This window comes from Cryptotermes secundus, unplaced genomic scaffold, assembly GCF_002891405.2.
Source record: "Cryptotermes secundus unplaced genomic scaffold, Csec_1.0 scaffold667, whole genome shotgun sequence".
Classification (NCBI taxonomy): Eukaryota; Metazoa; Arthropoda; class Insecta; order Blattodea; family Kalotermitidae; genus Cryptotermes; species Cryptotermes secundus.
Window position 1 is genome coordinate 620,440 of NW_019721771.1, and position 6,148 is coordinate 626,587.

A 6,148-nucleotide genomic window follows, 5' to 3' on the forward strand; every position below is an offset into this window, starting at 1 on the left:
AGTAACTTAACGAAGAAGAACCGTTGCACGGTTCAGCGTACTAAAATAATACTTTTCATTTAAACAATCTTTTTGACCGAACACTGACCATCTTCTTATCAGTAGTTTTAAGTGTTATGTTTATTAGCATATCCGTTGGCTGGATTATTTTTTATAACGGAATCATAATGGTGCTGCGTGACATTATGGTAACGCAGTGCCCAGTGGGACGTCCGTTCAATTGCAGACAGTACTAATATTGCCAATAGCTGAGTACAGCAATGATAGTCAATTTGTCAACTTTCATCATTTTCTTGAAACATGATACTTTAGAGTAGCTATTTCACTGTACAGTACCATGTAGGCCTACACTGTACGCTGTACAGACAGGCAACATGTCATGTCGTCGTCACACAAGTTGCAAACTGCACTGATGTTTGTGTCCAGGGTATCCGTGACAAATAATTACAGGATTACGGATTTAACCGAGCTGTTTTATTGGATAAGTACGCCAGGCGGAACTACAGACAGTTATCACACACGATAAATATAACACTTCGTAACTGCGAACAATGATCACACTCTAATGTTCCTTGTAACTACGCCACGCGAAGGCTTCTGTCGGTTCTCCTCTTGCTGATCACTGATCTGATCTCCGCTCTGGTCTTCTTCAATATCGACGTCTTCCTGTCGAATCTCCACGAACAGTCCTCACTGTTCCCTATATAGGCTCGGCACGGACCACCCACAGAGAATACACCTCGGCTCAGCAAGGGATATCATGTATTATTATCAGACGTATCCACCGATACATTGCCTAGGACGCCCTGTTTTTGCGTATTCGTTGCTGTGATATGTGTTTACCGGTCTGTTACCTAGCACCGGACGCCCTTCTATTGTTGGATGCTCGTTGGTTGGAACTTGTTTATGTATTCGTCTCCTAGAAACGGCCCAATTGTACGGTCATAGTACTATACTAGGTAAACTGTACCAATTTGTCACTTGAACAATAAATACCGGTATTACGAGCAGTATGTAATGTCTCTTTCTTATCAAGTTTGGAATTGTACAGTGAAATAGCGCTATCTCGGAAACCGTTCGGAATAGGACACATGTACACATATACAATTTTTCTTAGAATTGCCAGTACTATGACCTCCCGGAATATTGACCTTTTTTTTATTGCTAGTGGGGTGGGACTAAGTTCCTTGTACTGCGGCCACTTCTGGCCTATTGTCCCCAGCCCCAGATGATAGGTGAGGGTGATTGTGGAACAATTGGTGGAATGAAGATTGGCAGGGGAAACCGAAGTACTCGGAGGAAACCTGCCCCAGCGCCACTTTGTCCACCACAAATCCCATTTGACCAGACCCAGGATCGAACCCGGGCCGTCGCGGTGAGAAGCCAGCGACTAACCGCTTGAGCTACGGCGCGGCCCTAATGTTGACCTTTCCTGTGAGGACAACCTGTATACTAACTCTTAGCAAGCAGCCCGACAACAGAAGAATATACGTGGAAGGGAGATGTTTTTTCCCTTGGCACTACAGCCCCAATGGGCCTAGGCCTACCTCCATGAACTTCTCCGTTCACAGAAGGGAGATTAAGTTTCCGTAATAAGTGCTCTGTTATTAGTCATAAGAATAAATTGCTTATGAAATGGAAGAGAAAATAACAGGTTCCAAAAAGGTCTCATTAATCACTAAGTGGTTGCCCATCAAGGAACTAGGCCGGCTCGGCCCACCTGCATGAAGAGTCTGAATATAATTATAGGTTTCTTATTCAGTAACTAAGTGAAATTCCTGTGTGTTACATATATCGTAATATTTGTCCGCTGTCCGTCATGTACGCCTTTCGGGATGTTACACCTGAAGCAGCCTGTGGATCAACTGCTCCCGAAACCCATGTAATGATGAAGGTAAGAAGTCAGCAGTGTTAGTCGTAGAGCCTGCGCGGATGCATCTCCCGATGTGAGCTGAGTAGCTATGCAGTGAGCATTTGGTTTCTGCTCGAAGCTGATCATACGGACTTCAGTTTCAGACTTTTGCATGTGCGTTGCGGGTGTGTGCTGCGTAATTCCAAACAGTACCTTTCTGTTCCTTGGACGCCAAGTACCGCAACAATTCTTGAGACAGAAATCTGCAAGAACCTGGAATAACGTTCTCTGAGCGTTTTCGCTTGCGCTTTACTGTGGATTGTGTAGCAGTAAAAAGAAAAAAACTATCCCTGTAACAGGCCGCGAAGGCCCATAAGGTTGAGACGTCGAGGCTCCCACATTTTCTCTAAACAGTCGACTCACAGATGGCGGCGAGGTTGTTAGTCTTAAGCTCTGGCCGCATCTTTACCCGCCCCCCCCCCCGNGGTACACATTCTTGCTAGAGGCTGTGTCGACCCCAGGCTGGTAATATCAGGTCAATTCAGAAATCCAGTGACCTCATCGGGAATCAAACCCATGACCTTCCCGCTTGTAGCGTATTAACTATGTTACAGCGTGCTCTGAATTTTATACTAGCAACAGTCTTATTTACAAAATTCGTTTATGTGTAAAGAACTCTATTGTTAAGAACCGTTACCGGGAAACGACTAGTGAAAGCAGACTGTGAAGGCTTAGCATGTGCTGTAGTGATTTGTGAAGTGTGGAGATTAGCGATATAGTTATAACTACTTTTAGTTACGATCTGTGAGTGGTCAGTAAATCCGATCAACAATCCAAACCCCGTTTATAGTCACTCATACACATGACAATAACATTAATGTATTATTGAGGATCGTCTGCATTTCCCTGGGTTCTGAATGCCACATTTTTAGAGAGAAATAGAAGAGAAAGTTGGGTTGGGAGGTTAGTGAGTGAGACAACTCATGAACAATAGCTCACAGTCTGACGTCAGCGAACCCGTCGACAGTGCAACCAGCAGATCTTCGCCCGCACTGAGCAGACGTACCCCCACCTCCCTAGTGAATGACTGGATGAGTCACACAGCCTCTGTTCTCGCAACCAAATCTCGCCGGTCTGTCCCAGATCGAACAGAACAGTGGGAAACAATGGCTCTGAACATCACAACACAACACGCTTGGCGGGACCAGTAGCCCCAACTCACCTGACGCAATCTGTGATGCTACTCAACCCAAGCGCACTCCTGTTTCGACAGCCAGCGCACACGAACACGCACCAATGCATGCTGAAGCCCCCGGGGCAGAGAAATTGGGAAATGTACACACGACCGTCAAACTGGGGATTTCGTTGTGTTCGGGATTTCAGCCTACGCTTCCCATTTCAATATCTGCTTCAGGCGATATTAGTCACTCGTGCTCCTGCAGTTCATGCAGCACGCATATCGGAGCGCTCTACCAATTAATTCATAACCAACCCCCTCAGTCTTCTTTATTTCGTGGTGCGGAGTGAGGCCAAAGATTGGCCTGATGATGGATGAAGAATGTGAAGGAGTCTGTGGAATGAAAATTGGCAGGGAAAACCGAAGTACTCGGAGAGAACACGCCATAGGCCATTTTGTCTACCACAAATCCCACATGACCTGAGCTAGGATAGAACCCGGGCCTCCGGGGTTGGAAGTCGGCGACTAACCGTCTGAGCTATGCTCGACAAAGCCCCTCGATCTTCAGTGTGTAAGTCCTTCACTTATATCGACATGCTATTCTCAAGACTTTTCTGCTGTATGTTTCTATGTTTCCTGCTTCTTACTGCAAACATCATAAAGAATATCCAAGTATATTATGAAATTCTCTTTGTAATCTTGCCAAAATGTAAGGCAGCTACAGCTTTTACAGTGACGTATAAGTAGTGAGGTAGAGTTTGTAGAGAGATTGCAATTTCTCTTTAATATTTCGTTGTATTACGCAGTTATATCTTTTGATTTGCATAATTTGGTTATAGTTATTTAAAATTTTAGCTAGTGATACCAGGAGAGCAAGAAGCAACACTTCCGACTTACACCCTGAAGATGGTCGCTTTGAATATCTGTCAGGACACCGACTATATTAACTGAAACTCTTGTGGTATTTCTGATCCCCACTAAGAAAATTCTGGTGTAGTACCTCAAATAAGATCATGACCAGTTCCTTCTACATGCTTTCGAATTCACTGTTCGCTAACCACCCTACCATTCCAAGCTGTATAGCTGGACTGCAGATAGAGTCACTAAATAAACTAAATAAACTAAATAAATGTGTTCCTGCAGAAGAAATGTTGTCTCTTCCAGTATTACCATACAGGTAATGATTCTGGTACCATGAAGGTTTGTTTCTGGAGATGAGGCATTTATGTTCTATTTGTGCATTTCATACAGGAGCAGTTGTCACTGGGCCAGAGTCAAGAGAGTTTTGTTGGCTCCAAGCCTCTTGGGGCTCACGACCAGACTTTTTTTTTTTCAACTGAACCCTTGCGGTTAAAATCGTTTTGTAACGTTCTCTTTGAAGAGAGGATAGATTTGTCTCTTATGAATATACCTGGACATTCGTTAAATGTACGTATCGCACATATAGCTTGTTATTGAAAATTCCTGCTTTTGCACTGTATACAAATAAATCCTCTGTCAGTACAGGCTTTGCAAAGCAGACCATATCTTACGTATCTTATGTTACAACGGCAGCCTAGTTACTTGAACGGTCATAAGGTTACCACTGCCAAGTTTAAGCCTCTTATTATTTTTGTCAGTGGTATAACCGATCTGCCGACCCCAGCTCGATTTAATTTAGTAGCATGTTTTGATCAAGGTAAATTAACATGTTCGGTTAGGTTTACTTGTAACCTACAGCAAATGGACGAGAGGTACATAGGCTATTTCTTCCCCCCAAGAAGGAGTTTTAGTCCAAATTCTCGAATGAAAAAGACAAAAGAAAAACGACTGGTCAACGCAGATGCGAAGTCACACAAAATTTTACTGGTCTGAATCCTTTGAGAACACAATATGTGACAGTTTTGAACCCATAACTCAAAAGATGGGTGGTATCCCAATCCCAAGCCAAGCGTAACATTTGTCGAGCTACTGACAGGATTTACGTTAAATTTTAGCGCCTAAATTCCCTGTAATACCTAAACGGATTGGGGGAATACTTAACTAGTGTACGCCCATTTTTTGAAAATGACCAATCCTCGTAATTTAGGGAGTTGACTTGTGGACCGAGAAGATTCCGAGAGTTTCGAGGAAAAGGCATTCTGCAAAAATCGCTAATCATTCGTACGCAAATTGAATCTACTGCGTTAGTGGCGTCCACTATGGACAAGAGTTTAATAAAGTGTCTTGTGGAACAAAGTGTGTGTGTGTTATAACAGGAGTTCCCACTTCCCTTCCTGAGCGAGACCCTGCCAAACGGCCTGAGGACAGAATCTCAACTCTACCGGCGGAACTAGCTAGCAGCGACCACTACCCCTTTATCAATCCTTCACACCTTTCATAAATCTGTAAACTGATGGTAGCTGTTTACTGGCGCTCAAACAAAACCCATTACCATAAAGATCGGAGGTGTGTAAGTATGATAAGTGAAGCCGGGTAAAGCCAGCTGTAGCCGCCGTCGCCCGTAGCGGTCCCGCAGCCAGCGACGTGAAGACCAACACGAGAGGACGAGTAGAAGAACATGAAGATTTAGGCTAATGTCACACGAGCGCTGTCTCGCGTACGTGAATATTGGCGCACGTCATGGAGGCATACAAATATATGAGAGAAGTCACACGGCACGGACGCGAAGAATGGCGTTGTCCGCGACACGGACGCGAAGAATGTAGCTCCGCGATACCCCATGACGCAACGTGACCCGTCCGCGCTGAGATATGCATTTGTTTATGGTGGTTGTCACACGGGCGCGATAAATAGCGGACGGGAAGTTAGAATATCACGCTGTTTTGTTCAGGTCAGAATGGAAATAGAAATGGAGAAAATGATTTTATTAGGCAAAGTCAAAGTCAAAGTCACATTGCGACTGACGGTCAGTCAGTCTGTCTGTCTTGGTGTCGAGCACCGACTGGGGCTCATAACCAGTTTTTTTCTTCTTTATATGAAAGTTACTGTCCTGTTCATTTGGGGCGCCCTCTCTGACGAGAGGTCGGGTCTGTCATTTGTCAGTCATAGTCTGTGTTAGTAAGTCCATTGTCAGTATTTACATATATTTACAAATTTAATCTTAATTCCTATTTCCCATTCCTATGCCATATTTCTAG

The 6,148-nt window shown here is 44.2% G+C and overlaps 1 protein-coding gene across 1 annotated transcript in view; it reads left to right on the forward strand.

Annotated features, from left to right (window-relative positions):
• The window catches only part of LOC111875763 (connectin), a 641,807-nt gene that overhangs the window by 86,457 nt on the left and 549,202 nt on the right, over positions 1-6,148 (forward strand). The window lies entirely within an intron of this gene.